The sequence below is a fragment of the Astatotilapia calliptera genome, chromosome 12 (genome assembly GCF_964374335.1).
Source record: "Astatotilapia calliptera chromosome 12, fAstCal68.1, whole genome shotgun sequence".
In the NCBI taxonomy this organism is placed as follows: domain Eukaryota; kingdom Metazoa; phylum Chordata; class Actinopteri; order Cichliformes; family Cichlidae; genus Astatotilapia; species Astatotilapia calliptera.
This window is the reverse complement of record NC_137433.1, coordinates 32944807-32972607: the sequence shown is the minus strand read 5'-3', so window position 1 is coordinate 32972607 and position 27801 is coordinate 32944807. Positions and strand designations below refer to the sequence as shown.

At 43.0% G+C, this 27801-nt stretch overlaps 1 pseudogene; it reads right to left on the bottom strand.

Annotated features, from left to right (window-relative positions):
- Window positions 1–2624: 2624 nt before the first annotated feature.
- LOC113033353 (uncharacterized) lies at window positions 2625–8817 on the bottom strand (annotated as a pseudogene).
- Between the last annotated feature and the right edge of the window lie 18984 nt (window positions 8818–27801).

The following is a 27801-nucleotide window of genomic DNA, read 5'->3' as shown; positions in this document are numbered from 1 at the left end:
ACTCAAAATTTTCAACTTTAACACTAAACATTCTTCCACTCAAATATGAGCAAAGCCAATCGAGTGCTGCACCTTTGATGCCAACCAGGTGTGTCAAATGGGCATATAAGATGCCTCAGTATTTCACTATTAGTCATAAAACCACTGAATATATGGCTTTTCCCATCAAGCCTGCATGTGCTTTAGAGTTCCTTTAATGGTTTGACATCCTTTCAAATTGCCATTATCAACTTTTCAAAGTTGCAGTCATTATTTCCAGCAGCACCCAGAAAGACGTGACAGGATGAATGCACAGACTAGACAATTTTCCTCCCCTTATGTTTATTCATCCAGCCAAATGAAAATTTCAGAGAAGAAAAGTAAAAGATGATCAAACATGACGAGAGCACTCTGCTGTCTCCCTTTATGTTTGAAATGTATCTTCCCTGATATTGCTTCTTTCTGGGATGAGAATTTAAGATCCAAGTGGGTTCCATCTTGCATCCATTTATCAGCACGGAAATGTTCCTGTTTGCTTTGAGTTAAATTATTTCCACTCTGCCTCAGCTACTCTGTTGGAAAGAAACTGCTTCAATGCTTTATCTTTTTCTGAGGAAATACACTATGTAATAAGAGGTGATAGCAATATTACAAAAACGAGTCTCTTCGGTCTCTGTGATTTCAATCTATTAGGGAAAAACTTGGTTTGTATTTGCTCGTATAAAAGCCAGACTGGAGATGAAGTGAAGGTGCCTTTCTTTTCATTAGAAAAGAATGAAGCTGTTTGTTTTCCTCTTGTACAAATAAAAAAAACTGACTGAGTTTGTTGTGTGAAGCTTTATTTTTGCTGCACAAGAAACTTAAGGCTGGCTGGCTGGCTTGCTTGCTTGGCTGGATGTATATAAAACAACAAAACAATCACACTAGGCATTTATCTCAAGTGTTCACCTTGACCTGCATTAGTGAAACAGAGTTACAGTCAAATCACGAGGTCAAAAACTGACATCTATGCTGACATGCTAAATACAACAGTAGGGAGCATGCATACTGTATGGGATTTTGTTGATTTAAAAATCCAGTGTCATAGTTCCTATAATTAAAGATCCAAATGTAGGACTCAAAGCACACTAAATGACCAAAATGAGATTATTAATATGTAAACAGAAGAAAAAAATAAATAAATCCAAAACCAGAAGAAAAAGAAACCCAAAAGCTTTCATCAGGTGCCGGGGGGAAGGAGCCCACTGGGTTATAGATACAGATGCTAAGAGAGAAAGACTAAGTAAAAGGACAGGACTAGTTATACACATTTGCTATTAAGTGAAATGGAGACAGTGTCAGTAGTGTCTTGTTTCCCCCAGCTATATTATATTGTTGAATTATGAACGCTGACCTTAATTGAGGCCTGCAGTTATTTAAGTGTTGTTCTGGGTACTTTTGAGCTCTTAGATGAGTCTCTATGTGCTAGGGGAGTAGGTCAGCCACTCCTGGGAAGGTTCACGACTGTTTCAAGATTCCTTCATTTGTGGATAATCTCTCAGCATAGTTCACTGCATTCCAAAGCCTTAGAAATTTCTTTGTAACACTTTCCAGACTTATAGATGTCAGTGACTTTCTTTCTCAGCTGTTTCTGAAATCATGACATGATGTGCTGCTTCTCGAAAGTGCATGTCTTTGGGCTGTGAAAGGAAGTCGGAGTACCCAGAGAGAACTCATGCAAACACAGGGAGAACATGCAAACTTCACACAGAAAGACCCCGGCCTGATGGTGGAATTGAACTCAGGACCTTGCTGTGAGGCAACAGTGCTAACTACTATGCCACTGTGCTATCCGAACATACAATTATAATGGCTCCTGTTGCACGTCATGTCAGTATTACATTATGATGTGGTGATAAGTAAAGTGAGGCCATGTAATTTCACTAGCTGGGACCACATCCTCAGAACGATAAGCGAAGAGGGATGAGGAAGTATGAACTGGTGCGGCAGTTTGGGGAAGGCCTCAAAGGGGACTGGCGACGGCTCCCGGGCTAGGTAGATCCCCAAAGAAGGCATCCCCTGTGGAAGTGAAGACTGGGCGTTTTCAGAGGTCTTAGCGATTGTTACGAATGTATAACAGTAGGCTTAGGATGATAAGCGGCCGAGGAGCTGGTTATGTGGTCGGGGTTTCCTTGCGAAAGGCAGAAGTCGTGGCGCCGATGCGGAGGGAATGGCTAGAGAAGAGATTTGGAGGAATCCCAGAAGACGAGAGCACTTGACAAATGCGTGAAAGAAACCATGATCTGGTTACAGGGTGGCCGGATTCGGTGAGCAGTTTGGCAAAGAAGTTGATGCAGCTGAGGTATGTCTTTATCGTGGGAATTTTGATGCACGGAAACCGGAAGGCATAAGGTATTAAGCTGTAACGGTTACAATGTCGAATGACGGGAAGGAAATATTGAAGTTACTATGGAACGAACGGGACGCGTTCCAAGCGGTCCCATAGGTGGACGATGTGCTTGCTGCGAGACTATTTATTATTGCTACTTGGAGACACTGCTGGGTTCCGCGATGCTAGGGTTTAGATTTCGAATGTTGTGGCTGAAAGTGGAGGAACCGGAGTCGGAGCGGCCTCTGCATGGAGGCCAAGAATATGGATTTGTGGGTCACCGCATGGAGGGCATGATGGAAGGAGAGTTGCTACGGTCTTGTTGATTATGTCGACTACGGGGAGATGGTCGGAGTGAAAGAGGACTGATCTTCTTGACCATTCGTGGCCCCACAGAAGGCCGCGATGACTGCCGGATAGAAGAAGGCAGGAACCGCTCGTGGATATAATGGTGAAACTCGGGAGGCCCGGCTGAGGAGAAACCACGTTCTGTCTTAATAGCCCCCGAAGCCAGCAGAAAGGGCGACGCCTGTGTAGAGCTGAATGTCACCGGTGTGTGACGGCCGATCGTCGTAAGAGAAGAGATGCCGTTCCAGTTATCAAGCAGGAGTTGCCAGAGACGGGGTTTGGCTCCGGAGCGCTATTGAGCGTGATAGAGTCGAGGAGTGACACTGCGAGTGAAGCAGGTGGGAGATAAAAGGAGCAGGGAGGAATTATGGGATTATGTGTGTAGCACGGTACGAATGACCCGAAGGGGAGAGCAGCTGATGTTTGGAGCACGTGGGACAAGTGATGCAATAGAGCTATTCAATGGGCAGAGAGGCCTGGAAACGTTTGGTGCCGAGGACTCAAGGGACGTTAAAGGTCCCGCTGTTTGCTCTTCCGACGGTGGAGAGCCGTTCTGGAGCAGACGGATGTCGGAGTGGATAGCCCGTGGGCTGGCAGAGACGAGGGAGGGGAGGCGACCAGGAAATCATCTAGAGATGGACCAAAAAGGCAGTTTATGGTTGTTGGAGGATCTAACATGGAGTGTCGGGGAGTGAGTCGAAGAGCTTGGGGCTGCTTTTATAACCGAAGGTCGGCCTGACTGTGAACTAAAAGGCCTCAAGATGACTCTGAATGGGCACCAGAAATCGGGGTGGATTGGCGAGACATTAAGGCACTCGTGATGTCAGCTTAGGAGAGTCACACACCTCTGCTGGCAAGTATAATGAGAAAAATGGCATGGTTCAGTGGGGTTGTGGGGGAATGCAGGGCGGGAATGGCTGCTGCCGCAAAAGCAGCAAGAGTGGAGATAGCAGCATTGAGACATAGAACAGCCGGAGTCGTTAAAGTTATTGCAGATGGAGCGGCCTCCTAGGTGCATGACGGGCCTGCCCCACTTGTCTAAACCTTGTTGCTAAGGCATGAAGGAAGTGGAAGTCGTGGGTTTGGGAATTCCTGGTACTGGAGCCGGGGTCGAACGGGTAAGAATGGAAGGACGGCGTGAGGGCTGACTCTTGTTTTGGGCTGGGACGATGCAGGCGGAAGCAGGATGTGATGGGGCACAGCACGACTTGCAGGAGAGAGAAGAACGAGCGGCAGAGATGCGACGGTAGAGTTCCTGATCGAGACTGCCCCAGAAAGTGTCTTGGTTAAACTGCCAAAGGCGAGCAGCTGCCTGAGAAGCAAACTGGATTTGGTACTGATAGAAGCCGGTGCTGCCGAATCACAATGCGAGATCGAGTACAATGGACGGGTAGGAGTCGAACTCTTGTCTTCGGGAGGGAAAGGCGGTGCAGAGAATGTCTGTGTACAACGAGAAAGCAAAAGCAAACTCAAGTGGAGTGAGCTCTTTCACCACTCGCAAGTGGAGAGTGTTTGCTAGCGCTGTCCGTAGAAAATGCCATTTTTACCATTCTTCCCGCTGTAAACAACACTGTTTTATTCGGAAAAAAGCATTGCGTGTATTTCTTATCATAACTTTGCTTTTACGTGGCCCATCGACACAATTCAAAAACTGGTATATAGTTTGAAGTCTGCACTTTCGACCCAAGTTTAAATGGAGACTCTGAGTTGTCGTCTTAAATTGGTCATGTGATTTTGACGCAGAGGGTTAAAATGTGCTCCAGGGTTCCTCTCTTCTGCCAGAGAAGACAGCCTGGTGTCTCCACTTTCCCCCAAGTGACTCCATTCAATGGACTTGGTAGCACATCATATACTGCCTGAATCAGGAATTTTATCCGCTGGGGTTCTGCTTTCCACAGTTCATTCTATGTGACCTTGCGCTCTATAGCTTGCTCCCATCTTGTCCAAGCCCCCTGCAGCCTCAATTGCACCATTTGACTGGTTTGCTTCTCCTCAACTCCTGCTCGCACCTCCTCCAGGATCAGCGACCACCTCTCTTTCCCCTGTGCCTTGTGTTTTTTTTTTTTTTTTTTTTTGCCTGCCCCGTTTGGCTCTTTTGCCATCAGAATTGTTGTCTAAAGGCAAAGAAAGATGCCCAACGGATTTACTTTACCAAATTGACCATCCCAGCCTTGCCGTAATGGTCCATTTGATTCACCTTTTAATGTTTATTTTATTTTCACTTACTGAATACGGGACAGACTTGACTGGGGGAAAGAAGGGGAGAAAGAAAGAGGGAAAGAGAAACAGCTGAGAAAAGGGACGGGGGAGAAGGGCAAAAAACAAAAAACAACAGAATGAGCAGGAAAAAAAATGCATATATCAATCACCTGGATCACCTGCTAAGAAAGAAAAAAGAAAACAAGCAGAAGAGAACAAGAGTAATAGAATAAAGAACATCACAATGATATATGGGAATATGACAGTAAATACTAAATATTAAACATTATTGTGCAGCACATAAGATCAACAGAACACAGTGTGCTTTGAGGTAGGAGCCAAAAAGGGTGTAGTTTGTGGGTGTGATCACCCGTGTGTAAACCTGTGAGCATGGACGCGCTTGTTTTTTTTTTTTGTTTGTTTGTTTTTTTAAAAGGTTCCTTCATGCAATGATCTGCTAGAGGGTGTGGGGGGGGCCACAGCCCCGTCCTCCAGGGCATGAAGCAGGTATGGAGGAGATCAAAACTCCAGACATCCAGAGGCCCCCAGAACACAAGAGACCAAGGAAGACCAACAGAGGGGCAGCCGCGCCACTGTCCCAGAAAGAGCTGAGGAGAGTCCCAGATGAGGGCTCACTCAGCAGCCGCGGAGCAGAAGCCAGGGGGAATTGCAGTGACGCGCCCGTGAGCTCCGCCGGCAGCCAGCCGTGCCTGAGTGACCGAGCCCCAGGCCGAGCGGCCGGGGGCACCCCACCTCCGAAGTGGCCCGAGCGAGCCCCAGGCTCCAGGCCCCGATAAGTGGCCGCCAAGGAGTGAGCCGGTGTGTACCTGGACGCCCATCCCCGGACACAAAGAACCACCAACGCACCGATGTCTGAGGGAGTCCGCCACTGGCAGGGGAAGTGGTGGTAGGGGGAGATAGGCCTCCAAACCTTGGAGGGCCTAAGATGTCCCCAGAGAGGTGGCGCCTGACACCCAACCTGACATATAGACACAGAAATACAGGCACACACATATACAAACATCCATTCCCACCCTCACGCTCTCATATGCACTTACTCCACACTCAACCAACGTGGAGACAGACATAAAGAGACGCTGTACACACGATCACACTCCCCAAGCGTACTCTACAAACCGGGTCTAGGTACCCTTGCCCCTGGAGGGGGGAACTGCACCCAGACCCAGGTGGTGTTACCCTTTTCCCTGCGGTGGGGGGAGGCAGACCGCCCCGACTCCGCAGCAGCAGGGAGGCCCCACACTCCAGACCGCAGTCGGACGGCCAACCCCTCCTCCTAGCCCCCCCGCTCCAGCAGGTCGCAGAGAATGGGGGTGAGAGAAGACTCCAAACCTCCCTCCACCCGCTCATTGTAGTGTTGATGCATGTGTGTTCTAAGGTGCATTTAAAACCCAGGAGGGCATGGAGCTACCTGCCAGAGAGCAGCAGGTAAGCGCATGGTCCCTCCTGCTAGCCCTCAATGTCTATGTGTATTTAACATTGAGAGGTGGGCAACGACGCCAGGGGTGAGGTGTACACCCTGATGGTACTTTGGATTCCGTGTATCGTGCCCACCGCCAAGATCCTATATGTATGTGTAATGAGAGTGTGAGTAATGTGAATGTCTAAGTTGTGGGATAAAATTGAGGCAGAGGCAGCCAGAAGGGGACAGAGGGGGGGGGGTAGCCTCCTCTGCACCCTGGTGACATACCCCTACTCCAAGGTCCTGCATGTGTGGGTGGTTGTGGTGGAGCGGGAAGAGGGAGGCAGCTGGAGATGGGGAGGGAAGGAAGGGAGGGGCAAGTGACCCCTCCCTGGGGCCAGCTCCCCCGCTGACCCCAGTGCCTTGTCATAGTTAGGTGTTCTACTGCTACCTAAACCCGCTCTTCCCTGGGCCACTGTACCCACTATCACCCTTTGCTGCAGCCTTGATACTGCAATGTCTACAGCCTCAGCAGCCAGGGAAACCTGGGGGTCACTGGACTCCCGATATTGGAGCAGCTCCCTGGACCGGCTCACCATGAACTCCTCGCTTAGGCTGCTAAAGAGGAGCTTCAGCTTGTTGTTATGACCATACAGAGCAATGCTACTCAGGCTTCGTGGCAGTCCCAGCCACCTGCGCAGAAACCTGCTGATCCTCATCTCGAATCCTTCCGCTGTTGAGATGGGAACTTCATAGACTAAGAGGGGCCACAAAATCCGGGGCAGAATTCCATGCGGATAAATCCAGGCCTTAAACTTGCAAGGAAGGCCAAATTTATCCACTGATGAGAGCCAGGTCTCCAGGTCTTCGTTGGAGGCTGCATCTTTCAGGCTGCGGTTAAATACCTTACCTATGCTCTTCACGGGCGCCTCATTAAGTTTCTTCAGCACAAGCGACCTCGACTTGGTGGGCTTGAACCTCATGCGTGCCCAAGAAATCATTTCATCAAGACCCTTCAGTATCCACCTGCACCCTGGAACAGACGTAGTTGTCACCGTCAGGTCGTCCATGAAAGCTCTGATGGGTGGCTGCCTGACTCCAGACTTGGTGAGTGGCCCTCTACACTGGACTTCTGCAGATTTGACCAATATGTTCATAGCAAGAGCGAAAAGGATGGGCGAGATCGTGCATCCAGTGATAATCCCCTTCTCAAGCCAGTCGGAAGTTGTTGTTCCGGAAGAGACTCTCAGGTGGAAGTCGGCGTAGTAATCCAGGATAAGATTCCTGAACTTTTCTGGGATGTAATACCGGTTCAGTGCCTGTTCTACCAGCTTGTGGGGTACAGATCCGTAGGCATTTGCAAGGTCAAGCCAACAGAATCAGAATACTTTATTTATCCCCAAGGGGCAATTAACAAACAACCGAGCAGCATACGTTGAAGATGGTTCATAGTACTGCCAGGTCCCCTCTGTTCTCCCTGGCTTCCCTAATGAGCTGTGTGACCACATCTGTATGCTCCAGGCACCCTGGAAACTTCGGGATCCCTCCTTTCTGGACTGAGTTATCGATGTAAGAGTTCTTCAGAAGATGTTCTGTCAGTCACTTAGCGACGATGCTAAAGAAAAATCTAAAGAAAATCTTCCATTCAACACAGCAACGAGATGGTTCGGAACTGCTCGATGTTCTTCTCCTCCTTTGGGATCCACACCCCCTCCGCTTGTCTTCACTGGTTTGCTACCTTACCCCTCCTCCAAATCACCCTCATGATTCTCCAGAGTCTAGTCCGTAGCCTCGGACAGTTCTTATAAACTTTGCAAGGTACTCCACTGGGCCCTGGAGCAGAGCTTGCTCTCTTTACCGCCTCCTGGATCTCCTTCCAGCTGGGCTCCTCCCCATCGAATTCCTGCTCTGGTGCAGATGGATCGATCAGGGCGTGACAGGGACCAAGATCTTGCTCTCTACTTTCGTTACTGTAGGTCTCCTTAAGGTAGTGGTCGCCTTAAGGTCATTAACCTCTTGTGGATTATGCTACGTAATTATGCAAGGGGTCCCCTCTCCTTCTCACTCGCCGCCTTAGCTGATATATCTTGTTGGCTCTGTTGTTCATGGTGTAGAGGCTTCGCTGTCCGCTTCTCCTCTTGTCCAAACCTATCATTGTTGTCATTGTCTTTAGGCATTGTTCAACTTGTCCTTTGGCAGTTGCTTGCAGGATGGTATCAACGTCTTCGTCGAACTGGAGCCACTCCTTCTCCTTGCTAGCTTGAGGCCACTTTCCGCGACGGTGTTCTGATGACTTGTGAGCTTCGGGGGCCTGCATCACCTGGAGGCTCCGGGCACTGTGGGGTGATTCTGGGCCTGGTTCCTCCTTCGTCTCACCAGGTGTGCTTCCTGCGTGCTGTGATGCCAACACCTTCTGCTCATACTTCATTTTGGCCTGGTGGATCCGCACGCCATGTCGGTTCTTGCATATCTTGCCGCATATGCATTCCGCTGTCGCTGTCATATTACCATTGCCAAATGTCTTATTTCTTTGATCCATCCGGTGCGATTCCCTTCCACCCCCCCTCTCGGGAATCCCTGGGAGTATATTTCCAGTAGGTTGACTTGTAGCTTTAGTGGGATCTTCCTCTCGGAAGATGCAACTTGGGATGCCACCCCTCGCTGCCCCTATGCCGACTTTCCAAGCTGTCCACTGTCATGGAAATGAGAACAACGGGCATTGGAGAAGGGGGCATTTATAGTCTGAGGTAAGAAGGGGCGTGAAGGAGGAGTGGTCCCGCTCCTGAAATTCAGACGATATCTCCACCAGTTAGCCAGATATATTTCCATGATTCATTGTTTTAAACACCAGTTATGCTTAATTTTCTTGCATGCCATTGTTATGGAAATTTTACCAATAACCTGCAACACACTGTACCAGTGAGCATTTTGAAATTGTTTAATAAACACATTGCAATGTGGAAAGAAGCATCCCAGCCAGAATACTAGGATAATCTCTGAATTGTAGCCGCCAACCTTGCACGTCATGTACAGAGACAGACAAAGACATTCCACAAACTCTTACATGTTGGCCGCTCTCACGAGGGGGGCTATACCATCAGCCCCATCCTTAAAAAATATAACATTAACATTCTACATGCATGCATACAATTTGTGTCAGGAGTGATCTTTCTATAGTAAAGTGACATGATTAAAATATGTGATTAATACATCAGAAAAGAAATCTGCCACCACGTAGCCATGTACCAAAATGTTCTTGCCCTATCTTGCTCTCTGTAGAAGTCTTTTTTTATCACAACTTTAAGTATGATGCTTAATGTCTCAAAGCGACATGCATTTCAGCAGCTACTTTTTTGTCTCATTTTCATTAAAAAAAAAAAAAAAAACAGCTCTGGCTGACGAAATCAACACTTAAATTAACAGACAAAATTAATCCCACAGTCATGCCGTGTTGGTGGTGATTAACAAAGATTCCTTAAAGAGAATCAGCTCATTATAGTCCAACGTGACTGGAGACACAATTAAGGGTAGAGTTGCATCACTGTGATTTTAAAATACAGCTTGTGTAATTCATGTGGAATATATAACTTTTTTCATTAGCAGTTTGCTTCACATTCATGTGTCAGTTGCACAAACTGCATGAGACCAGACTCACTTCTCCTTCAGGTTTCCTTTAATCCTTCACCAGAAATAAAGTATTCTCATTTAGCTTGAGGCAAAAAGTGTCCATCAAAAACAGGTCACAGCTAAGTCTTTTCTCTTCCCTTTTCCCTTGCTCTCTACTTATACTGCAAAACCTAACCTTCATTCAGCCCTCCGCCTTGGTTGGGAGTCTTCATCAGTGAACATTTTTGAAACCTATGTTAGCATATTTCAGAACATGTTTGAATGCTGCAACCAAGGATATGTGGCAGGCTTCTGTACAAATAAAACTCATTTGCGTTCCTGTATGAGTCTGTGGTCATAGACAGTTAACATGTAGTATGACTTTTTACTTCGGATTAACAGTTTGACCTTTAACTTGGTATCTGTAAGTACACCAGTAACCTCGTGGCCTTTTCTCAGTGATGACACACTTTAGGCTCTGTTTTTCTGCGGTCTGCTATTGTTTTCTTTTTTGTGTTACTGAATTAATATATATGGGAGGTAGCTCTGTGTTTATGCTGATTAGATTGCTGCTATGTTAAAACCTGCTTGCACCATCTCTTATTGCAAATGAATCCAGTTTTTCTAAAGATACCTCTAAAGTGATGTGTTTGGAACGATATATAAACTACTTTTTTTACACATTACAACAGTATGGATTTGCAGTTTGATTTCAGGTGCTTACAGTATTTTTCCTATCTGCATTCAGGTCTCAAAAGGTTGCACAGCTGAAATACAGTTTCAGATAAGAAGAAAAAACATCTGGCTTTTAACAGCTGAACATATTGTTACTTCAGGCAGCATACTGTGTTGAGCTCAGCCAGCTACCAGCAGATCAGCTGATCCAAATGGGAGTCCACATCAGATGGTTGGTTCTGCTGATATCCTTCTGAGCGTGTGGTGGATAATCAGCTTACAGTTGCTGCTTCCTCTCCTAGCGACTCTCACACCTTCTCCCTTGACTCTCTGTCATGATATTCCTTCCATTTTTCATGTCATTTGTCTTGTCTGTTCTGTGAGGGGTTCTTGGTGGACTTCCGATTTTTTTTGCCACATTTTTGGGGGATTTTTTTTTTTCGTTTTTGGCCATTGGTGGTCAAAAAAGAAAGACAGGTTGTGTGTTTTCACCAACACAGGCTTTCTTATGTTAGCAAAGCAATTGTAAGCATGTTGGTATGCTAATAGTAGCTGTAATTGAATCACAGAGTTGTTAGCCTCAGTTGCGTATTGTATCAGGGGGCTTAAATTATCATACCTAAATATCTAACAATTGTTTACTTCTTAAACCATTTCTGTTATTGAAGACTATATTGCAGTTTAGTTCATTCTTTTCCCGACTGTCCCTAACCCTATTTTCTGAATCCTGTCATAGCCTTAAGAACTAACCACCCAGAAACACTAATGCCAAACATTCACAGGTCATGAACTCTAGACGATGAATGATGCTAAAAACCAACAAAGTAAAATATGAACCTCAGTGTTTCGTGGAATGCTTGTTTTCTTTCCATAGTTGTTGGTCACACAATGTGAGCTGAAATTAGGAATTACCTAAGCATCTATCACAGGTTCGCAGCTGGATTGGCAATGTCTTTATTCTAACAAGGTTCACAGCATGGTGGAGGTTCACGTCTGGAGGGGATAGGTTTGTTTGTCAGAGATGTTTGGGAATCCTTTTTGCGCTCTACTTTTAAACCTCTGCTTTGCTTCCGAGACTCGAAGTGTGACCAAAGGAATACGTTTACTCTGGGGGTGTAGCAAAGTGCTGCCTCAGTCACTGTGGTGGGGTTGCAGGATAAAAGAAAATCTATCATTTTGCACTCAGAACTTTTAACTTCTGGAATATATTAACATGTAATCAAGCAGGGAGAAAGAATAGTGCTTTGTGCACAGCATCCACAAGAAGTCATTCAGGGGTGCTGGTGAAGCATAACAAAAAAAATCGTCTCTCAGTGGAAGGTTTGTATAAATATTATTTATGCAAACAATCATGTTTCTTCATGGGGTACATGTATAATCAGGCAGTTAATGGCACACGTAATCAAAGGACAGCCTGATATATTTGTTAAATTTTTCAGTAGTGAATATTCTCCACCAGATACAGAGATGGCTGTGTGACACACACAGCTCACTCTCAAATCACCCTAAAGGTACCCTTCAGAGTTTGTAGTCTTTTTTTTTTTCAAGGAAACAAAACGATAACAGTATTTCTCGCCACATCACATTGTCTCTATCCTTGAGCCCCAAAACATGCTGAAAACAATTCTGTCCTTGTAAAATAGTTTTGAAACTGAGTTCCTCCTTTTTCAAGCTGTCATGGTGTTGCATACGATGTTCACATGTCAAAGAGCAATTATAAAGAATGGTTGGCATAGTAAAGGTAAGCTACCCAAGGTCTAGTTTAAACAATGGGTCCATGACTCTAAAATCTTAGTAATGATTTATATAGTTATGCAGTACAGTTTTAGAAATGTGGAAAATTGGTTGCAAATTGCAAAAGCATTGAGGTTGCACCAATTGCATCAGGCCAGTTCAGGCAAGAATACCTAAAATACCTATGTACTGGCTGAGTCACACTTTAGTAAAAATGTTAGTGTTAGTTTGTTTTAATAGCTCTGTCTTAAACATGTGAGTTTTTCTTCCTTGTTGTCGTAGAACTGTGAGTTTCATTGTGGAATGGGACTGTGGTGCAGCAGCTACACACTGCATGCATTGCTTACTCTAGGTCAGGGGTCGGGTTGGGAAGGAAGGGTTAACTGATGGCGCGACCATAGCTGGACTAGCCATTGAGCATACGGTGATTTTTCATTTTTATGGGCCGATGGGTTTTGTTTTGTTTTTGTTTGTTTTTTTGGGGGGGGAGGGTTTAACAGTATAAACATTAAGCAGTCTATCTGGGTCAGATATAAACCAAGTTTAGGTGTAGTTTATTTTCGTTGTGCTGACATTTTACAGTCAGTTAACTCGTACTGCTTACTAGCTAGCATGGAGTTTATATACAGCTGGGTGGGTGCTATGATGTTACTGATAGTGAACGTTATTTTATTCATAAGGTTAGTTATTAGAGTTACCAACCATCCCATATTCAGAGTAAATATTACACGTTTCGTATTGAGCCGAAAACGAACGCGATTGTCCCGTACTTCAGCTAGAATGAAACAAAGCTGGAGTTATTCTGCGTCTTTACGCTGTCAGCTGCTTCGTCTTCTCTCATTCTCTCCCCCTCCTTCTCCTGTTGCTACTTCAATCATGATCAATGATCAGCTGATCAGCTTTTCTCTCTTGTTTGTTTATCGCTCACTTTGCGCCAGAAAGAGGAAACCAGCGGAGGTCACCCTAAACAACAGCAACACTTTTAAGCTTGATCAGCTGTTGTTAGAATTTATTTAATATTAATTATTAGTATCACCTGATGTTTGCTGGAGCCACAGCTGTAAAAGCTGCTGGTCATGTCGGTTTGGATATGTGGTGAGAGGGAAACATGAAGCTGAAACCAGGAGATGTCCTTACTGAATCATCATAGTTGAACAGGTGATGAAGAAGCAGGTTTACCTTTTAGGTGACATGAGTTGAAGGGAAGTTATGAACTGTTTCTGAGAGACAAATAACACCAGGATCTTTTCTAAGTAGCTGAGAGCTGGTAACTGTCACAATGGCCTCGATTGCAGATAACCACAAACAGAGACGGCTCAAACGTTTTGCAGTGTTTATTATTTAGTCAACAAGTGAATTCGTGACAAGGAGTTGCTAACGAAGTAGCTGGGGATCAGTGGGGGGTGAACGGAGCGGTTGCGTCTGGGGAAAAAAAGAGAACAGGGTTAGGAAGGCGGCAGGTGCGGGGTATCCTAGCAGAGGTGGAACTGACTGATATCGCTTACTGGTGACCGGCATGAACCTCGCTTTGAGGGAGAGGCGGTGGTAGTCCAGGGGTGTAGTGGAAAGGCTGGCAGACCTGAGTTCCGCTGTGTCCAAGGTGGTGAGTGAGGCCGGAGGGCAGGCAGGTGAGGTAGCATAGCATAAGCAGCATGAAAGGTGATAGGAAGACAGCATCTGCAGACCGTTCAAGTTTCTTTTAGGTGTTCTTTATTTTCTGGCGTCGCCTTTCAACAATTCTCTCAAAAACATCAGAAGCTGTGAGTCAAAATCTCACCTGCTTTATATAGAATTCCACTCACACCTGGATCTCATTAACCTCTACCATTGGGAAAACAGGGTAGACTAAATAACACCGTCTAGACAAAGAAACAGGAATAAAATCATTTTTCCACTTAACAAACTCATTCACCCAACGAAACAGTTTGAAAAGTCACTCTTCACCTAATCTGACTCATGAGGTTATTTTAAATGAAATAAACAATTTTACACAAAATAAACACCCCTTCATTTGGTTACACCCAATTGACATGATCAGTGACATCATATCCTGTAGAATCAGGAAGTACTGGGGTGGCCCTTCCCACATACCTGTTTTACACATAGGACCTGTCCAAAGGAACACACAATGGTAAGTATAACCAAACTACATAAACAAATGAAAGATTCAAATCAATTAATGATGAAGTGACATTTAGCTTTAAGTACAATTGCACAGATGACATAAATATAACCAATGCTACCACAAACAGACCCGGGATAGTATGTAGAGCTAAGGTTACATGTGCTGTGTTTACATTAAAGCATTATGATAGACTATAGGATAACAGAACACAGAATAACAATATACGCAAGTGACAAATGGCAAATGAATTCTGTCCTAGCCACTTTGTCACAGAGGGTCCTTGTATTCCTCATGAATATGAAGATCATCCAAGGCGAGCTGGGGTTGAGGGTGATGACAACGAAGGTCCAGGAAATCTGAAGCACATGAAACCAACGTTAACAATGAAAAAGTGGCAATAGCGCAAAAAGCCGTAGAGTCAATACCAACATGAGGTCGTTGACAAACTGGCAGTGAAGGAGAGTCTGAGGGGGGCCTTAAATCCTCAACCTGATTGCCCCGAATCAGTCTCAGGTGTGCAGGACTGCAGCAGGGAGATGGCTCCGCCCAGGGGTGGAGACCAAGGAACTCAGGTGCCTGATAGCACTTTCCAGTCGAGTCTCCAGATCCTGACAGTAACTGTGCAGGGGTGGGTCTAGCAAAGTTTTGCCAGGGGGCCAGGTAGGGCATTAACAGGGAAAGGGGGGCACAAACAAATACTTTTCTTTCTTATTCTCCTTTAAAATGTCTAGCTTTTAATAAATAATTATCTGAATCTTACAACCAAAGTTTTTGTCTGATGTAAAATGTATAGAAATCATACATATACCGCCAAGACAGTGTACATCACTGTCACAACAGCATTTGTTTTCATTCAAAGGCTTTATGGCTTTAATACGGGGAGTGCAGAATTATTAGGCAAATGAGTATTTTGTCCACATCATCCTCTTCATGCATGTTGTCTAACTCCAAGCTGTATAGGCTCGAAAGCCTACTACCAATTAAGCATATTAGGTGATGTGCATCTCTGTAATGAGAAGGGGTGTGGTCTAATGACATCAACACCCTATATCAGGTGTGCATAATTATTAGGCAACGTCCTTTCCTTTGGCAAAATGGGTCAAAAGAAGGACTTGACAGGCTCAAAAAAGTAAAAAATAGTGAGATATCTTGCAGAGGGATGCAGCAGTCTCAAAATTGCAAAGCTTCTGAAGCGTGATCATCGAACAATCAAGCGTTTCATTCAAAATAGTCAACAGGGTCGCAAGAAGCGTGTGGAAAAACCAAGGCGCAAAATAACTGCCCATGAACTGAGAAAAGTCAAGCGTGCAGCTGCCAAGATGCCACTTGCCACCAGTTTGGCCATATTTCAGAGCTGCAACATCACTGGAGTGCCCAAAAGCACAAGGTGTGCAATACTCAGAGACATGGCCAAGGTAAGAAAGGCTGAAAGACGACCACCACTGAACAAGACACACAAGCTGAAACGTCAAGACTGGGCCAAGAAATATCTCAAGACTGGTTTTTCTAAGGTTTTATGGACTGATGAAATGAGAGTGAGTCTTGATGGGCCAGATGGATGGGCCCGTGGCTGGATTGGTAAAGGGCAGAGAGCTCCAGTCTGACTCAGACGCCAGCAAGGTGGAGGTGGAGTACTGGTTTGGGCTGGTATCATCAAAGATGAGCTTGTGGGGCCTTTTCGGGTTGAGGATGGAGTCAAGCTCAACTCCCAGTCCTACTGCCAGTTTCTGGAAGACACCTTCTTCAAGCAGTGGTACAGGAAGAAGTCTGCATCCTTCAAGAAAAACATGATTTCCATGCAGGACAATGCTCCATCACACGCGTCCAAGTACTCCACAGCGTGGCTGGCAAGAAAGGGTATAAAAGAAGAAAAACTAATGACATGGCCACCTTGTTCACCTGATCTGAACCCCATTGAGAACCTGTGGTCCATCATCAAATGTGAGATTTACAAGGAGGGAAAACAGTACACCTCTCTGAACAGTGTCTGGGAGGCTGTGGTTGCTGCTGCATGCAATGTTGATGGTGAACAGATCAAAACACTGACAGAATCCATGGATGGCAGGCTTTTGAGTGTCCTTGCAAAGAAAGGTGGCTATATTGGTCGCTGATTTGTTTTTGTTTTGTTTTTGAATGTCAGAAATGTATATTTGTGAATGTGGAGATGTTATATTGGTTTCACTGGTAAAAATAAATAATTGAAATGGGTATATATTTGTTTTTTGTTAAGTTGCCTAATAATTATGCACAGTAATAGTCACCTGCACACACAGATATCCCCCTAAAATAGCTAAAACTAAAAACAAACTAAAAACTACTTCCAAAAACATTCAGCTTTGATATTAATGACTCTTTTGGGTTCATTGAGAACATGGTTGTTGTTCAATAATGACATTATTCCTCAAAAATACAACTTGCCTAATAATTCTGCACTCCCTGTAGAAGCTTTCTGATGGCTCTGTGGTGGTTTAATGCATAAGTGAGGGTGATAAGACAGAGTCCTGGTGGACTCCTTTGTCATGTGGTGTGAGCAGAATCATCTGCAGCTCAACATGAAAAAGACCAAATAATTGATTGTGGACTTTAGGAGGACCAAAAAAAACAGTAACCCCTGTTTCAATCCAGGGGATTGATGTGGACATTGTGGAGGACTATAAATACCTCAGAGTACACATAGACAATAAACTGGCCTGGGTTAAATAACACCACTACACTCTACAGGAAGGGCCAGAGTCATTTGTATTTTGTGTGGTGGCTGAGGTCTTTTAACATCTGTCAGACAGTGCTCAGGATTTTCTATGAGTCTGCTGTGGCCAGTGCCATCCTCTGTGCTGTTGCATGCTGGGGCAGCAGGCAGATGCCAACAGACTCAATAAAATGATCGGTGAGGCCAGTAATGTTGTGTGGATGGAGCTGGACTCCCTTGTCCAAGAAAAGGACAATGCGTGAAATAACCTCCCACCCTCTCCATGACATGCTGGCCAGTCACCATTCAGTGAGTGACTGAGATTATCCAAATGCACCATTGGACAACACAGAAAATGATTCCTGCCTGTACAACTCCTCCATCTAATGCACCAGTACACAATGCAATAGTTTCACCCTTTTTGCACATCCTCTACAGTGAAAATAACAAAGTTTTACAGTTTGCAGAGAAAATCAATTAATTAATCTAATATTCTGGATATTTATATTTGAGCTATTTGTAAATATTAGAGCTATTTGTTATTTTCTTATGATTTTGTACCTTTTTAATATATTGTATTATTTAATTTAGTTCAGTCTGTTACTGTTCATATTGTCTTGGAGCAACTGTAACCACATAATTTCCATAGGGATTAAGGGATTAATTATTCTGATTCTGATTGCAAGAAGTTGTGACAACCAACTTCTTGTCATTCAGAGATGAAGTCTGCAATACCCTCAACTGGACAACAACTTTCAATCACAAGACAACTGCACAGGTAACATGTCTTCAAACAGTTACACTCAACCTTAGACGGACTGCAATCACTCTCGGATTTTACTTTACAAAGTATTGCCATCTAATTTCCAAATGCAGACAGACAGCCAACAATTAGCAATCCATGTGAATAAGTATATTGTACATGTTAAAATAGTGATGTAGCACTCCATCTGGTTGTCAGGTCTGGTTGTCAAATGATAAATGGTAAATGGTAAATGGCCTGTATTTGTATAGCGCTTTTTACTAGTCCCGCCTAGGGACCCCAAAGTGTTTTACACACCCAGTCATCCACCCATTCACACACTGGTGGAGGCAAGCTACAGTTGTAGCCACATCTGCCCTGGGGCAGACTGACAGACAAATGGCTCTATTTTGGTTTGTTACATTCCCCTAAAAAGTCCAGGGCATGTGAGAAAGTAAATTAAATGATTTTATTAATATTTGTATTACTAATTAAACTAAAACACAGGGACAAGCCACTATTACCTTTGTAAGAAAGAAAACCAAAAAGGGGAGCACTTAAGAGACATGGCAGGACATATCCATACAGGGTCAAAATCACAGCAGGTCCTATCTAGTAGACTCCAATTTGTTCATGTAATTTGGGAACCCTCATGCACACATCACACACTAAGGTTAATTATGGAGTTCCACATGGTTCCAAGCAAGGACCATTTCTATTTATAACAACCTTCCCTTAGGCAGTATCATTAGAAGGCATAGCATTTTCATTGCTATGAGGATGACACCCATCTTCATCTATGCATGAATCAAGATGACAAACACCAGTTTGTTATGTGGGGTTTTATCAGTTTTATTCTGGGGTCTTTACCTTACCATATGAAGTGCCTTGTGGAAACTGTTGTTGTGATTTGGTGCTATATAAGTAAAACTGAATCGATTTTAATTTATTAATTAATTTTCATCTTAATCCAATACAATCTTCAGAGGTGTTAAAAGTAACCATGACCAAATAAAAAAATGTGAACCAAGTTGTAATCAGCATCCTTCTAGCAGTAACTCTAGGAAAGAAAGTAAATATGCACCTTTCCCAAAATGTGGAGTTAATCTTTTATACTTGATCATATTAATGCATGAATAACAGGCATGGATGTATGACAGGCCGTGTCATCTTCAAATAATCTATCTTACTGCTATGGCCTGCAAATTAAGTGTTATTACACATCCTGAAGTCAAACCTTTTCACCACAATTCTTCTTGCAAAGTCTTTTGTCACGGATGTTATCTAAGGATATTCTTAACATGACACTTCTTGATTCATCACATTGATGAATCATACCGAATAAGAAAAAAGAAAAAAGTTTTCCTTTTCTGTTGCATTCTAAGTGAGATGGTGTTCATCTTTTCCCTTTTGCAATGTACCTTCTTGTCATTTTCTGTTATAGATAATTTGATCGGGTTGTTGCATCTATTTCTGTATGATGACTCAAGTAGCTATAAGCATAATGTGACCTTATTGTATTCGACACACATCTGAAACCATTTTCTTCCCTCACTTGTTCTTTCATTAGAATTTCATGGTGTGGCGTTTTGTTTTTTGGCCTTTGTTATTGTTCTATCTTCGTACAGAGCATGCTGTGCACTGCTGCCCGCTGGTTATGATTGCCACCAAACTTGCACACATATTCTTTCTTGTCTCAAAAAAACTAAAAGCAAGCGTAGAATAATAGGAGGTCCTTTTTCTCTATAACAAAAAGGATTGTATTGACAACAAGCAAGATGGCAGTCTGTGTGAATAGTTTTTTCACAGGAGGGAAATTGATTTGCTTCTGCTCAATCAGTTATCTCACTTTAAGAGTCTTGTGATCTGAAAATTCCTGTCTGCCTGCTATTAAAAGATCTTCATCCACCTTCAGATGCACAATGTGAGACCAGCTGAGAAAATCCTCAAAAACTTCCTCGAAAACCATTTTCACCTCTTCAGACGCTACATCCTTTTCATCTGTGGAAATTAAGAGTGCTTTGGTGTGCAAATGAGACAAGAGTGTAAAAAGAGATTTTTCTCAATTTCTTAAGGGTGAACTTCAGGCGAGGGCTCAATGGGCTCAATCAACACAACCGCCTACATAAAGGTACCATGGGGTATTTAAACTGTGCAGCCAGGGAGATCAACTGCTTAGCTGTATTTAATGATTTTGTCCTTAAGATATGTACAAATGGTTAAAAAAAGAAAAAGAAAATCTTAAAAGGGAGTATGATTACTCGGCTTTCATAAGGACTCTTCAAGGGAGAAGATTTAGAAATGGCCTGTGTTGTCTGTGCTGCTTTTGTTGAAAGAATTTGATTTAAAAAATGAAACGCTTAGCAGACACTGTGTTTTTAATGAGCCTTTTTAAGAAACTGTTACAAGACCTGCCATTGCCATAAATTCCACAAAATAAAAGTCAGAACTTTCTTGAGGTTTTTTTGTCTTTGGTGCATAATGTATGCCATAGAGGAGGTTTCAAATTTCAGAGCGATGGGCAGGAAATTGATCTCTATGAAAATTAAACACATAAGTAATGTTTTTCTGTTCTCGGGGAGTTAAAAAATATACATAATTACAGAGGGGAAGAAGAGGTGGGAACCTGCTTTTCTTCTTTGGCAGCTTTATTGTTTTGTAGTGACAAACAGCTCAATTTTTTGGGACAGTGTGGGTTTCATTTAGAGGTGAAATTGCCATTTCAATTCCCACAGCTTGACTGAATACCAAGTACCCATGGGACAGCTGTCATACTCTTTAATACCAAACAAAACAAAGGAAGGAGGTCTCAGTGATCAATTTTGCAGGTGACAGGCTGGTTTATTAAACCGTGTCACTGGCTCGTGAGTATGTTGGTGCGTGTGTGTTGAAAAAGAAATCCAGTTCGATCTTTAAAGTGAAGACTTTCATGTCTTTTTTTTTTTTTCACAGGTTTTTAATATTTTTTTAGTATCAGGATCAAGTTTGTAGGTTAAGTTTTTTTTTTTTTTTAAACTTTCTTTTATTTAATCAGAAATTATTTTCATATTATACCTCGCATTGAATGAGCCCTGTAATATAGTAATACCTGTAGCTGTCACACGTGTAGTCACGTGTAAATGGGGCTGGTGTCAGAGCAAAGGAAGGTCATATCGTCTGTTAGCCTGGTATTTGTCATTGAGTTTTTGAACATATTAGCAGTGATCCCTCTTTTTCTTTTTTTTCAAACTCAACTTTGTTAATGTTTGATCAAGAACTTGCGGACTTAAACGCAATATAACAAACACAGAGACTAAGTTTAAAGCATTTATTATTACACAAGGATTGAATGTGCACCGGAGTATCTTTGACAAGCAGAGATGTGAGAGGTGACTGATGGTTGAAATGACAGCGGAGAATGGCAGGAAGGGATTAGCTAGAAAGCTAGGAGTTCGGTCTGCAGGTGAGTAGCGGTAACGGGGAGCTGGCCAGCACACACAAAGGAGTCTAAAGCACAGAGAAAGCTAGCTGGCACACTGAGGATCAAAACAAGTGCAAAAAACACAAGAGGGGAGTCTGAACACATTTATCTAACTCAACAGCTGACACAACAAGCTGTGTTGGAGCTGCAGAGAGCTGAAGGTGTGTGCCAGCAAAGTATCCGGAGGGAACCAGAGTGTCTGTGCCTCCAGGGATCTTCACAAAGAAAGCTAGTATGTTTCCTCGCTTCCTTTACTTGCATCTTTTCCTCGCATCTGTAGATGGAAGAAATAGGAACCAAAGCTTCCAGATGAAATATCCTTGGTTTCACAGTATCAGTTTTAAAGGAAGTCAGTTACCTCAGCTGGTATGACACAAATATCTACAGTTTTATCTTATAGATCTATGAAATACAAGAGGTATTTATTCATTTAAGATTCTAAATTGATTCAAAATGAATTACACTATAGTATTACCTGTACAGTATTACACAACACAACGCAGTATGCATGTTTCATGCTTATATTTTTTTTAATGGAGCTTTACATAATTCTACAACACATTGCAATAAAATTACCCTACATATTATAATTTGATTCATGGGCTAAAGGGTGAGAGTATGTGATGTTGCATCTCCAGATGTAACTTTGACATGCTATAAATCTGTTGATCCCTAGGCACAACACTACAAATTATGTGCTGTGAAAATACATTTCCTTGTAGATGCATTTGTTTCTTTCTCCTCACTACTCCTCAAGGTGTAACTGAAGCATTAGAGGTTACTTCATGCTGGTGGAGAGGGAACAAGTTCAGATCACTGGAGAAGAGAGGACGTAGCATCATGAAAAGCATCCACACATACAGAGAGAAGGAGAAAAGGAGCAGGTAAAATATAATCTAGCAGCACTGGGAGCATAGGGGCCATGACAGTTCCAGTGTTATTAGCAGCTCTTTTTGGATATTTTAAATTTCTTTTTATTTCCTTTCTTCTTCTTGTTTCATTTACTTTTCAATATTCCCATTGAAGTCTGATTGCTTGTCTTCATCAGTGGATTATCCCAAGTAATTAAGCACTTTTCATCTTCCTGTTTTCTTCTGTTGTGATTGCTTTTTACTGCGATAATACTATGTGATTGCGTATTCCTCTTAACGATAAAAGAGCTTGGCATTCTTTTTTTTCTTCTCAACTCACGAATCATGGTGTGTTTTTGTAGTTTATAGACACCCAGGCACTGGCTTCACAGGATATATTTCCTATCCATGATTCAATGAGTCTTTTTTTCAGTGCAATGAGGATTTTTGATATTTCCAACTTCATTTCAATGAAATCTCACAGTTTCTTGTCATTAATTCAAAATTTTTGCTGCTTTCCATTTTCCCACCACAATTTAAATTTTAACATAAATTCTCCTGTCCAGCCTGGTAATGTGGAAAATACTGTCAAGTTGCCTATAAAAAAGGTCTGTTTGAATTTCCTGGTTTTGATGTGGTGGTCTGGACGTTCTGTTCTGCATTACTCGAATTTACTCCCACAGTCCAGACATGCATGAAAGTTTATATAATGATTCTTATTGGATGTAACTGGCCCCTGTTACCCAAAGAGGGATCTCTCTCTTTCCTAGCATCCTCCCAGCACGAGGTCCGCTGCATGGCACTGTGTTCTCCATTTGGATAGGTCTTGGGAGTCCTCTGGGGCTAGATCCACTGCATTCATTTCTCCAGTGATTGCATCCATCCACTGCTTCTTCGGCCTTCCTCATGGTCGGCAGCCTGCAGGGTCGAGTTGGAGGGGTGTTCTTGACACCGATTTCTTCTCACTGCGCATGATGTGTCCATACCACCGTAGACACGCTTCCCTCATCTTCGTTTCGACTGGGGCAACTTGGAGTCATTTTCGAACACCTTCACTCGTCACGCGATCCATACAGGTTAAGCCCACCATCCACCTGAGCATCTTCATCTCCATAGCACTGAGGATCTGCTCGTGTTTCTTGGTGGCTGACCAGCATTCCGCTCCATATAGGGCCACCATATAAAGTATGACCAGCCGTTACCCAAAGATGGATAACAGATAAAAAAAAGGATGGGTGATTTAATCCAATGATCTATCTTCTCAACAAGCAATCAGCCCCTGATCGCTGTTCTGACACTCTGGAAAAGTAGGATAAAAGATTAACAACCTAAAATGTTTCTCATTGGTGTCTAACTGGAAAAAAAGGTTTTGGATTAGAACGACATCTTTGTTTGCTAGTACTGTAACCTGCACTATAGCTGTAGAGATATACACGTATGTGTAATAGTCCAAAGGTTGGTAATGTTTCTGACTTCTGGTGATATTTTGATATCCTGCCTCCCCACTGTTTTCTTGTCTGTGACCCCTTTGTCTCATCTATGTGCTTGTCTCTGCATCTTTTTTTTTGTCTAGCTTACTTTGCTTTTCTCTTGTGTCTTGTTTTACCTCCTGATTGTGCCTTCTTCCTCACCTGTTTCTCATCAAGTGACCACATTTTTGTTTCAGGCTTGGAATTTGTGTATTTCTGGTTTTCAAAAGCAAACATTAACTTCCTAAGACCCGAACTCTTCCACGGCATGCATTTTTAATTTTTCTTTGATATTTGGGCATATTGGGGCCCGATGAATGTAAAAACAAAGAATTACCAGATTTTTTTTACCTGATTTTTTGTTTCTAAGAAAAATGAGAGCCACATATGAGGATATTCGTTTAAAATTTCAGTAGACCAGTAGCAGTATAATGTACTCGTAAGTGGATATCAGGCCCTTGTAGAGCAAAATGGAGTATTTTTGTCACGACCTGCGGGATCGGCAAGGCGCTGATCAGCATCTCTTCACTCCTAGCCCCCCTTCTCTTCTCTTTTTCCTCTCTCTCTCCCTCTCCCCTGTTTTGCCGGGACGGAACTCATGGCGGGTTCACGCCCTCGGTCCACGCCTTCCCGGATCGTGCACACCTGGGCCTCATCAGGCCAGCTGATATATTAGAAGGAGGAGATCAGCTGTTCAACGCTGGATTGTTGTGAAGGCTCTTGTCAGTACACACCTAGCTCAAGTTTCCCGTGCCTCTGTCTCAGAGACTTAACGTGTTCCTTTGTTCCTAGATTCCCTGTTTCCCCGTGTGGAGTGTGGAAGGAGTGACAGGTTGCTAGCGGAGTGGAGAGAGGCTGTTCTGAGCGCGTGTGTGACTTCCCCGTTTTCCCTGGAGCCCTGGACCCCTGCCCCTCACGCCTTGTATATAGCACTAATCTCGCACTGTCTGTACATACACTTGGGGAAGATCTGTAATAAACAATCTCTGTTTGAACGCTACCCAGGAGTCCTGCGAGTGGATCCTCTAAGCAACCCGTGACAATTTTGGTCTAAATAACCCAAAATGCGATGTCCACATATGTGGACGCCAGGTCCTAGAAGGTTAAAGGGTTTTTTGTTTAAGTTCCTCTTGAGTTTCATGTATGCAGGTCCTCTCCTCCATAGTAGCATTGTAACTTTCATTGTTATTGTTTATCTTTTCTCTAAGAGATCTACTCTGAAAAAAAGAACACACATTATCATTGATGGATGTCTTTGGGAACACGAAGCATACTTCATACAATGACAGTTTAAACACAAACAACATAAAATTTGATCTTAAGGTACACACATTGACACATTTTACATTAGCGTAAAAAGAATTACAGTAGCAAGTTAAGAGCACTGTTATTCTGAGGATATAGTAGAAAATAAGCCAGATGCTGCAATAATGCAAGAATTCATATGAGCAGTGACCTGCCATTTCATCAGCCAGAGACTTGCTTTTAAAAAAAATGGTTATACAATACAGAATTTAATCAGTATTATTGATTGGCCATAAAGGATCACAAGAGATATAATGTGATGCAGGTCATCTGTCTCCTCTGCTATCAGCTGTCACTGCTTCCCAAACTAAAACTCTGAACGCATGCCAACTGCAGTGCCTGACAAACATTTGGAATATTCATTAAAAAGTTGTGAACACACTGTGACTCGGAGGGGTGTCACCTTACCACAAACATTTATTACTGCAAGTTCAGTGCAAAAGCATCCAACACCTTCATAAAGGCCATGGCACTGACCAGCATGATGGCACTAATAGCCAGTTACACACTAATATGCAGCTAATATTTTCCACTCATTGCTTTTCCAATTCTTGCAATTTTGACACAAAAACAACTTCTGAGGGTAATCATTTTATATGCTGTCAGTCATTTTGGGTCATCTTCTGCCTCTGCTTATTATCTGTGTCACATATGGCATTGCTGTGACACCCAACTCTGCCATTAAAAGCATATGAAAAACACTGTGTGCTCAGTCTAGCTTTGAGTGACTGTTCCAAATGATGTAAGTAATCATAGCTAATTTAATCGCATTTTTTGTAGTATAATGTCATGGTTATAAAATTTGATGTAGACTCTGTGATGACCCATCTTGAAGACTCGAGCCGAGAGTTTTTGCCATTACAATGTTGGTGAAACTGAATGTCATCTTTACTTCTCAGAGCAGATGCATCTTTTACACAGTCTTTGCATAAAATGCCCAAATTTACAGCAGAAATAAGGAGGACACGCATATTTACAGCCCTGTACAAAAGATCTATAATTGACCAAAAATACCTTGACCAAATTTTACCATCTTTTATATACAGGTTATGGGTTTTAGTTGGTATCGACATGTTTTTTTTCTTTCTTTTATTCCTAAAGAAATAAACAACATATCTCACGCAAACAAAGCAGTCACAGCAACAGAAAAGAGAAAAGAAAAATAACAAGGCCACTGCACATAATGGATTAAGTAGGACATTTCCATTCTGCTCCATAGCTTGCTGACACCAGCAGTGCAGACAGTCTCGCATGAGCCACAAACTTTAAAATAATAACAGCAAAGTAACAAAATGGAAAAAAAAAAAAAGCTGTGCAATGATTCAGAAGAGAAACACCTCTCCTGTTCCTTATAGTCGGCAATACCTTTTCACACAAGGCAAGTGGTCTGTTTGACTCTAACACAGCAACTCACTCACTTTACCACATTAGAGCTCCATTTACACCCTCTGCTGCTCCTCACCTGCTCCCAGCCTCCCCAAACCACTCTGTGACATGACGCGGCCATTACTGATGTGGTGCTAGGTGAGGAAAGTGTCTGACACAAACATTTCAGAAACATGGTCATTGTGTTGTATATTACCCGCTAGTGCGCTGAACTTCACTCCATCAAATGCTAAGAGAGAGAAGGGGAGAGCTGATACACTTATCACCTGTCACAACTGCTCGTGGTGTGGTTTGACGAAAGGCTGCACTGTAGGCAGATTTGAATGCAAAGTACACCCATCTCATAGGTTGCGGCAGAGACAATTGTCCTGTATGGAGATACATTATAGAGATATATTTGAATTTTTTTAATTTAAGATTTTTACATTTTTAATTGAATTTACTGTCCCTCACATCGGTTCAGTAAGTTGCATGATACACAAATTCCCACCATGTGGACAAATGGAAATATCTCTGGGGATTATTATCAGTTTTGTCTTGTTTTTCTTCATAATAACGTAGAACAAACACAGTCTTTAGGTCTGTTTCAGTCTTCATCAACTCTTAAAGCTCCTCTGGTTCTTCTGGTGCTTAATGCTCCATTATGGTCATCAGCAAAACGTTAACCTTGTCGTTCTGGAGTTTAGTGCCACACTGGTAGTGTGAAACCAAGTTAACAGAGCTATTTGCTGAAAGGCTGATGAGACTAGTGAGACTACATCAAATAGTAAAGCCAAGGCAGAGCCAATGAATGACAATTGTATAAGTGACCTCACTCCCATTACTTTAGATATTGTGTTGTTTTAAATATGCTAAACATACAGCTGTGGTACAATTTATAAACAGAAAAGTACAGATAATGACAAAGACAATACTGATGGTCTACATTACATACATGGCAAGAATAATATTATATCCAGGTACCATACAGATGTGTTCATTCAGCTTAATACAAACCACACACCAACAGTGCAGAGGCATGTCCTCCTTCACTAAATTCACTAATCTCCTCTGTCGTCTTCCTCCTTTACTCCTGCCTGGGAGCTCCACCTTTAACATCCTTTGTCCAATACATCCATTATCCCTCCTCTGCATGTGTCCAAACCATCACAGGCTTGCCTCTCTAACTTTGTCTCCAAACTGCTCAACCTGAGCTATCCCTCCTCATTTCTAATCCTGACCCCATTCTGGTCAGTCGCACTAAAGATCTTAGCGTTTTCAGCTCTACTACCTCCGGCTCTGTCTCCTGTCTTTTGGTGTCAGTCCCACCATCTCCAAACCATACATCAGAGCAGGTCTCATAGCAGGCCATTTTAAAAATCTTCCCTTCTAACACTTGCTGCTACCTTTCTATTATAAAGCACTTCTGGAATTTATTTCCACTCTGCCTGCACTTCGTTATACACTCT